Here is a 9,732-nt window from a genome sequence, read left to right as displayed (position 1 = left end):
CAAACTGTGCCACCGGGGCTATACTGTCCCAAAGAACAGGTGAGAAGAATTTACTTCATCCTTGTGCTTTTCTTTCCAAGCGACTTTCTCCTGCCGAAAAGAACTACGATGTAGGAAATAAAGAATTACTGGCTATCATCGCCGCCTTCAAGGAGTGGAGACATCTTCTGCAAGGAGCCTCACAGCCGATCGTGGTCCTCACGGATCACCGCAACCTTGAGTTTATCAGGTCAGCAAGATGCCTGACCCCACGGCAGGCCCGCTGGAGTCTTTTCCTTAATCAATTCAATTTTACAATCTCTTATAGACCAGGTTCTCGCAATGGAAAAGCAGATGCTCTATCCCGGATGTTCTCCACTGACACTGTTCTAGATGCTCCACCTAAGACCATACTTTCTGATTGCAATTTTGTAGGAGTCATTCAGAATCAAGATTTGCTGCAGGTCATCAAAGAAACTTACAACTCTGATCTTTTCCTGTCTCAGCCATCTGATGAGGTAAGCCTTCTTTTTAGGAATGGAGTTTGGACCCGGGAACGGCGCCTCTACATTCCTGAAGCCGTGAGGTTAAGAGTGTTGAGATTGGTTCATGATTCCAAGGTTGCAGGGCACAGAGGAATTCAGAAGACTCAAGAATTCTTATCTCGCTTCTTCTGGTGGCCAGGTTTTCGGAAGGATGTCCAGAAGTACGTTTCATCTTGTGAGGTATGTGCCAAATTCAAGGTTCCACGTGCCTCCCCTACTGGTCTGTTACAGCCTTTGCCGGTGCCGTCTCGCCCGTGGGGATCCATTTCTATGGACTTTATTGTAGAACTGCCCCTTTCTGAGGGAAAGAGTACGATTTTGGTGGTGGTCGATCGCCTGACCAAGGCGGCCCATTTCATCCCTTGTTCCGGTTTACCCTCTGCGAAGGACACTGCTGACCTAATTATCCAGAACATCTTTTGCCTGCACGGGGTTCCGGATGAAGTTGTTTCTGACCGTGGAGTTCAATTTACTTCAAAGTTTTGGCGAAGCTTTTGTTCAGCATTAGGCATAGAAGTTAACTTATCTTCTGCTTTCCACCCACAGTCCAACGGGCAGACAGAACGTACCAACCAAACACTAGAGCAATACCTTCGCTGCTATGTTTGCCATTTGCAAGATGATTGGGTAAGGCTACTCCCCTTGGCCGAATTCTCTTATAACAACTCCCAGAGTGCCTCCACCAAACAGTCTCCATTCTACGCTAACCTGGGATATCACCCTAGCATTCTTCCCAGATTACCGGTAGATACATCTTTACCAGCAGTTGCCGACAGGATCTCTTCACTTCAACAGAACCTTGAACTTCTGAAAGAGACTTTGGGTTCCGCACAAGAGAGGTACAAGAATGCAGCTGACAGATTTCGCAAACCAACACCAACATTTAAGGTAGGAGATTTAGTCTGGTTATCTACGAAGAATTTAAAGATGAAGATCCCTTCCCCTAAGTTGGGACAGAAGTACATTGGTCCTTATAGGATCAGTGGTCTGGTAGGTGCTGTTGCATGTCGCTTAAAACTCCCAAGAACACTGAAGATACATCCTGTCTTTCATACTTCCCTACTAAAGACTGTAGTACCAAATCCTTTTCCAGGACGTTCATCTCCTCCTCCCGATCCCGTTCTTGTGGATGGTCAAGAGCAGTTCATCGTTGAGAGGATTCTGGATTCAAGAATCTACAGAAATCGACTGCAGTATTTGATTAAATGGCAAGGCTATTCCTCAGAGGAGAATTCCTGGGAACCCGTGGATAATATTAACGCCTCCCGACTGATTGAGCAGTTCCATCAAAGGTACCCTGGCAAGCCTGGTTTAGGGTTGTCCGGAGGCCGTTCTTGAGGTGGGAGTAATGTCAGTATCTAGTCCTGGAATCTGTTTCTCTTGCCATTAGACTTGCCCTTAGTTAACATGGATCTTGATGTTTCCACGTCGGCCATCTTGCTTCCTGTCAAAGCTGTATATAAAGCCAGCACCTGCTCTGATTCATTGCTTGTGTATTATGTATTGGACTTTGTGCCTCTGCAGTCCCAAGCCTGGACTTACTATCCCTGTTGGTCCTCTCTTAACGGCGGAGTCCTCTGCCAACCTGCATGTCTGGATCCCTGCCTGCTGACCGAGTGATTGCTGAACACCTGACTTCAGAAACCTCTGCCTGACTACACCTGCGGTGAAGTAAGAACTCCAGCCAGCTAGTGTGTTCCTCCGCTCTGCAAGAGTCTGTGTCTTGTGCCCGCATTGCTCAGTGACTTTGCATGCTGTGTCGCAGAGTATCATAGTAACATAGTAACATAGTAACATAGTAATTAAGGTTGAAGGGAGACTTTAAGTCCATCTAGTTCAACCCATATCCTATCCTAACTTGCCCTAACATGTTGATCCAGAGGAAGGCAAAAAAACCCCATGTGGCAACAGTAAGCTTCACATTGGGGAAAAAAATTCCTTCCCGACTCCACATACGGCAATCAGACTAGCTCCCTGGATCAACGCAATATTAAGGAGACTAGTGTATATACCCTGTAATATTATACTTTTCAAGAAAGGCATCCAGTCCCTTCTTAAATTTTAGTAGTGAATCACTCATTACAACATCATATGGCAGAGAGTTCCATAGTCTCACTGCTCTTACAGTAAAGAATCCGCGTCTGTGAGTATGCTTAAACCTTCTTTCCTCCAGACGTAGAGGATGCCCCCTTGTCCCCGTCACAGGTCTAAGAGTAAAAAGATCATTAGAAAGGTCTTTGTATTGTCCCCACATATATTTATACATTGTAATAAGATCACCCCTAAGCCTTCGATTCTCCAAACTAAATAACCCCAAGTGTAATAACCTGTCTTGGTATTGCAGACCCCCTAGTTCCCTAATAACCTTGGTCGCTCTTCTCTGCACCCGCTCCAGTTCAGCTATGTCTTTCTTATACACCGGAGACCAGAACTGTACACAGTATTCTAAGTGTGGTCGCACTAGTGACTTATATAGAGGTAAAATTATGTTCTCCTCATGAGCATCTATGCCTCTTTTAATGCATCCCATTATTTTATTTGCCTTTGCAGCAGCTGCTTGACTCTGGCCACTAAATGTGAGTTTGTCGTCCACCCATACACCCAGGTCTTTTTCAGTGACAGTTTTGCCCAGTGTTTTACAATTAAGCACATAATTATACAACTTGTTCGTTCTACCCAAGTGCATGACCTTACATTTATCCCCATTAAAGCTCATTTGCCATTTATCAGCCCAAGCTTCTAGTTTACATAAATCCTCCTGTAATATAAAATTGTCCTCCTCTGTATTAATTACCCTGCAGAGTTTAGTGTCATCTGCAAATATTGAAATTCTACTCTCTATGCCCCCTACAAGGTCATTAATAAATATGTTAAAAAGAAGCAGGCCCAAAACTGACCCCTGTGGTACCCCACTGCTAACCATGACCCAGTCCGAGTGTGCTCCATTAATAACCACCCTTTGTTTCCTATCCCTGAGCCAGCTCTTAACCCACCTACACATATTTTCCCCTATCCCCATTGTTCTCATTTTATGTATCAACCTTTTGTGTGGCACCGTATCAAAAGCTTTTGAAAAGTCCATGTACACCACGTCCACTGCATTCCCTTGGTCCAGTCCGGAACTTACCTCTTCATAAAAGCTTATCAGATTAGTCTGACAGGAACGGTCTCTTGTAAACCCATGTTGATATTGGGTCAGAAGGTTATTCTTCTCCAGATACTCCAGTATAGTATCTCTTAGAAAACCCTCCAGGATTTTACCCACAGTTGAGGTTAAACTTACAGGCCTATAATTTCCAAGTTCAGTTTTTGTCCCCTTTTTGAATATTGACACCACATTTGCTATACGCCAGTCCTGTGGCACAGACCCTGTTATTATGGAATCTTTAAAGATTAAAAATAGTGGTCTATCTATGACTGTGCTTAATTCCTGCAGTACTCGGGGGTGTATCCCATCCGGGCCCGGGGATTTGTCAATTTTAGTGATTTGTAGACGCCGCCGTACTTCCTGCTGGGTTAAGCAGGTGACATTTAATGGAGAATTTTTATCCCTGATCATGTTATCCATCATGGGATTTTCTTGTGTAAATACTGTTGAAAAAAAGTCATTTAGCATATTGGCTTTTTCCTCATCCTCATCCACCATTTCACCCAGACTATTTTTAAGGGGACCAACACTATCATTTTTTAGCTTCTTACTATTTATGTAGTTAAAGAATATTTTGGGATTATTTTTACTTTCTCTGGCAATGAGTCTCTCTGTCTCAATCTTTGCTGTCTTGATTTGCTTTTTACAGAATTTATTTAATCTTCTGTATTTATTTAATGCCTCATCACTACCTACTTGCTTTAATTCTCTAAATGCTTTATTTTTATCTCTTATTGTGCCCCTTACAGCTCTATTTAGCCATAGTGGTTTCCTCCTATTTCTCGCATGTTTATTCCCATACGGTATATATTGTGCACAGATCCTATTCAGGATGATAATAAACGTCTCCCATTTTCTTTGTGTATTTTTATGTCTCAGGATATCGTCCCAGTTAATTGCACCAAGATCATCTCTCATCCGTTGGAAATTTGCCTTCCTGAAGTTTAGTGTCCTTGTAACCCCTCTACTACACATCTTATTAAAGGATACATGAAAACTTATTATCTTGTGATCACTATTACCCAAGTGACCCCCAACCCTTACATTTGATATGCGGTCTGGCCTGTTGGATAATATTAGGTCTAGCAGTGCCCCCCCTCTTGTTGGGTCCTGAACCAGTTGTGAAAGGTAATGGTCTCTCATAGTAGTCAAAAACCTATTACCTTTGCTGGAACTGCAGGTTTCGGTTCCCCAATGTATTTCAGGGTAGTTGAAGTCCCCCATAATAATGACTTCTCCTTGAGTCGCTGCTTCATCTATTTGCTTTATGAGGATATTCTCTGTAGCTTCCATTATTTTTGGAGATTTATAACAAACCCCTATCAGTAATTTATTATTTTTCCCCCCTCCCCTTATCTCTACCCACAGGGACTCTACATTTTCATTAGATTCATATATATTATCACGAAGGATGGGTTTTAAGGATGATTTTACATATAAACACACGCCTCCCCCTCGCTTATTTGTACGGTCATTTCTGAACAGACTATAGCCCTGTAAATTAACTGCCCAGTCATGGCTCTCATCCAGCCATGTCTCAGATATCCCCACCATGTCATAATTATGTTCCAACAACATTGACTCCAATTCCTCCATTTTGTTGGCGAGGCTTCTGGCATTAGTATACATGCACTTTATGTATCTCTCTGTACCTCTATTCTTTCTTAAATTATTAACTGTTCTAACCCCACCCCCATGCCACCTCCACCCCCAATGTCATTATTTGTGCCCAGGTCTCTATCTGCACTGTCTTCCCCTCCTATAAAAGGAATACCCCCCCCCCGTCCCTAGTTTAAACACTCCTCCAACCTTCTAGCCATTTTCTCCACCAGCACAGCTGCACCCTCCCCATTGAGGTGCAGCCCGTCCCTAGCGTAGAACCTGTAGCCAACTGAGAAGTCGGCCCAGTTCTGCAGGAACCCAAACCCCTCCTTCCTACACCAATTCCTGAGCCACTTATTAACCTCCCTAATCTCCCGTTGCCTCTCTGGCGTGGCACGTGGTACAGGAAGTATTTCCGAAAATACCACCTTGGAGGTCCTTGCTTTAAGCTTACAGCCTAATTCCCTGAAATCATCTTTAAGGACCTTCCACCTACCTCTAACTTTGTCATTTGTGCCAATGTGCACCATGACCGCTGGATCCTCACCAGCCCCTCCCAGTAATCTGTCAACCCGATCAGCGATGTGTCGGACTCGAGCGCCAGGTAGGCAGCACACCGTTCGACGATCCCTGTCTTTGTGACAGATTGCCCTATCTGTTCCCCTAATAATTGAGTCTCCCACTACCAGAACCTGTCTGGCCTGCCCTGCTCTCCTTTTTCCCCCCCTTACTGGAGAAGACACTCCTCCGGCTTTCAGAGGACATGCCTTGCTGCAGCAGTGCTACTCCTGCACTAACACTCCCCTCATCTGCCAACTTTGCAAACTTATTGGGGTGTGCCAGATCAGGACTAGCCTCCCTGGTGCTCTTCCCTCTACCCCGCCTTCTAACTGTCACCCAGCTAGCTGCTTCATTGTCCTGCAGCTCCAACCTAGCATCCCCCCCCTCATCTATCCCATTGAGCGTCTGCTCAGTGAGCAGAAGACTCCTTTCCATATTGTCTATGGATCTCAGTGTTGCCAGCTGCACATTTAGATCCTGTTTCTGGGCTTCCAAATGCACAACGTGCTCACATCTTGCACAGCAGTATGCACCCTCGACCGGCTGTTCAAGGACTGCATACATGCGGCAAGACGTGCACTGGATGGCATTGGCAATAGTGGAGCACATCCTAATGGGGATTGCACCAGACAGCTCTGCTATTACCATTTATCATATTGACTGAACATTTATCTGGACTTATATGCTATATTGCATTCAGATCATTAATACAATATTGCTTGCGCAACCCACTGTGTCTGTAGTCTCTTTGACCTAGCCACTGGTGTCCAGTTGTATCCACTAGTATCGTGACAGCATTAGTATGGCAGCAACGACAGCGGGTACCGATGGGGAAGGCACCAGGACTGGAGGTGCCGATGGCGTAGGCCCCTCCCGGGCGTGCTGCCAGTTTAACATCCAGAGCGCCTCCTGCCTCAGCCGTAGACGGTTTGTCAGCTGGGTGCTCAGCCTCCAGCTGCTGGCGGTCCATCTTGGAAGTCGGATCGGAACCTTCAGCCAATGCGCCAGGGAGGTTCAGCTCAACCTCCTTGCGCTCTTTGGGCCTTCCTCCTTCCATCATGGCGTTCTCTCTCCCTTCTTCCTGTCTGGACTCTTTTCCCGCCACCGGCTCTCTCTCCTCCTTCTGAGGGCGGCGTCTTCTTCCAACTCCTCCATAACAAGCCAGTATACGAACCCCTCGGGGGGTGGGCCATGTTGCAGTTGCATAGAAGTTCAGGCAGGGTAGGCCCAGGACAGTTCGCGGTCTTTTCTTAGGACCACCCATATTGCCACGCCCTGCTCCGCGCCTGCGGCCATTTTTAGAGTCCATTTTACAGTCTATCAATTTGGTTATTCTGCACATTTTCAGCAATGTTTATGTTCAATAAATTCAGGCACACAGAACCCAGTGGCACCGGGCTTCGTCATCCTGTTCGTGACGCCAAGTTGGGTCGCCCTCCCGGGGCTGCGGGGTACTCGGTCCCGGGCCCGATGAGCTTCAGTGGGAGTTGTCACGGCAGCTGGGACCCGGCCCGTGGCCCTGGGCGCCCATTGTAAAAAGGGGGGAATGTTCAGTGTGCTTATGATGATTAGAATGAATGAGTCATGACGCCACCTGTGGTGTTCGGCAATGAATGTTAAGCCAACGCTGCAGACAGATCCTCTGGGACAGATGGTGTGGTGCAGCAATGATGTTATAGCCCTCCACAGGCAGGGCTGTAGTCCCAGGGCAGAGTAGTTGAAGTGACACTTAGATGGTGTAGTGTCGGGCGCAGGGGATGTAGCAGTGCCGGGCACATTGACGCAGGAATAAGTGGAGGACACCAGGGCATGTAGTTCCAAAGCTTTACTCACAGTCTGTTGTGGCACAAGAGCCCACATCCGTGCCGTGTCCTCCGGGTCAGGAGCTCAGCCAACCTCCAGGCAAGATGAAGTACTCCTTTCCAACACTCCGCCAACTTATGTGCCTTTTCTGAACATCTCCCTCTTAGCGCCTATAGTGAAGTACTCACAGTACTGAGTTACACTGGAGTTCCTCCTGTCAGATGTTCCTATGAACTCTACTTGTACAGCAGACAGCTGTAGCCTGCTTCGGGGACTCCTTGCTACCTAGTCCTGGCTCACTATCGTTGCTGTTGTGCCCCCTGGTCTGGTGTGGGAATAAAGTGGTGACAACTTCTAATCCTCCGGTGTCTGCTGCAGGACCATTAGTATCCTTACAACCTCGGGGACTGGACCCCAGCCTTGCGCTTAGAACTTGGGAAGGGTTCTCCTCTAACCCTAATCCTTAGTTCTCTTCTTCTCCTCACGTTCCGTTCTAATCCTTTCCTTCTTATGGAGAGTCAGGCTTTCTATCGGTGTTCCTTTCCTGTGCCAGCGGACCCAGATCACTGAGGTCGGCTGCAGCACTTCCTTCATCCATCCCACTCCAGGGATCTCCTTTCACGGACTGACCTCGTCAGACTCCTGTGACTAACTGACCAAATCCTAAACCACTTCCCGCTCTTTTGATGCAAAACTAAACTCCACCCGCCTCCCAGCACGCTTCGTGTTCCAAGCAGGGAGCCACCAAAGGGTGCTTTGCTACACTACTATGTTGTGTGGGATGCAGGTGTTGTAGCGTGGTCAGGTATCTCCACCTTACCTGGATGGTGGGGTACCACACCTCAGGAGGAGGTGCAGCATCTCTGTGGCGACTGAACCCTCAGGGGCGCCACAGCTCCGTGACAATGTCATGTTGGATTCGGGAAGTGCATCCGGGGAGCTCCGAAAAAACATCTGTATTTTGGCTAATGAACTCCCGGACCTCCTGAACCTGTCTAGGAAACAAAGTATCTGCAATTTTGACTGCGGGTTGGGCTTCTCCTGCCTCTCCCCGAGGTAATGGAGCCTTCTCCATCTGAAACGCAGGCAGTGGACTATCCCCACCAAGGTTTTCTCTATCTTTCCATGGATTAAGCAAATTAACATGGTAAACCTGTTCTGGCTTTCTCCGTCCTGGCTGGTGTACCTAGTAGTCTACTGGCCCCACCTTTTCCATGATCTCGTAGGGTCCCTGCCACCTTGCAAGGAATTTGCTATCTACGGTAGGCACAAGTACCAACACCCAATCCCCAGGGCTAAAGGTTCTTACCCGAGCCCCCCGGTTATAGACCCGACTCTGTGACTGTTGTGCTGCCTACATATGTTCCCGGACTAAGGGTCGGACTGTCTCCATTCTTTCTTGCATTTTTGCAACATGTTCTATCACACTTTTGTGGGGGATAGGTTGGTTCTCCCAGGCCTCTTTGGCTATATCGAGTAAGCCCCGTGGATGTCTGCCGTACAATAGTTCAAAGGGCGAGAACCCCGTAGATGCCTGAGGCACCTCCCACACTGCAAACAACAAATATGGCAATAAGAGATCCCAGTCCTTCCCATCTTTGGAAACTGCCTTTTTTAACATGCTTCTCAGCATCTTATTGAACCTTTCTACCAGATCATCTGTTTGGGGATGATAGACCCATGTGCGCAACTGCTTAACATTTAGCAAACGGCAGAGTTCCTTCATAATTTTTTACATAAAGGGGGTTCCCTGGTCTGTTAAAATCTCTTGAGGAATTCCCACCCGCGAAAACATACCCATGAATTCCATTGCTATAAGCTTAGCTGATGTGTGGCGCAGAGGAATGGCCTCAGGATATCGGGTAGCATAATCTAGAACAGGGGTGGAGAACCTCCAGTGGCTTTTTATGCGGCCCGCAGGCAGGTCCCTGGAGTCCCCAATGCTCGGGCGGCAGCTGTATCCTGTCAGCTGCCGGCCCTTTAACCCCCAAGTGCACGGCATGCAGCGTTCATTACAAAACGCTGCCTGCCCTGCACATGAATGATGACGTCGTCTGGGTGGGCGTGGTTAGCGTCTGGATGGGCGGGATTAGC

The sequence above is a fragment of the Dendrobates tinctorius genome, unplaced genomic scaffold, assembly GCF_039654945.1.
Source record: "Dendrobates tinctorius isolate UK_male_01 unplaced genomic scaffold, ASM3965494v1 ptg000334l, whole genome shotgun sequence".
In the NCBI taxonomy this organism is placed as follows: domain Eukaryota; kingdom Metazoa; phylum Chordata; class Amphibia; order Anura; family Dendrobatidae; genus Dendrobates; species Dendrobates tinctorius.
This window is presented reverse-complemented; position numbering follows the sequence as displayed.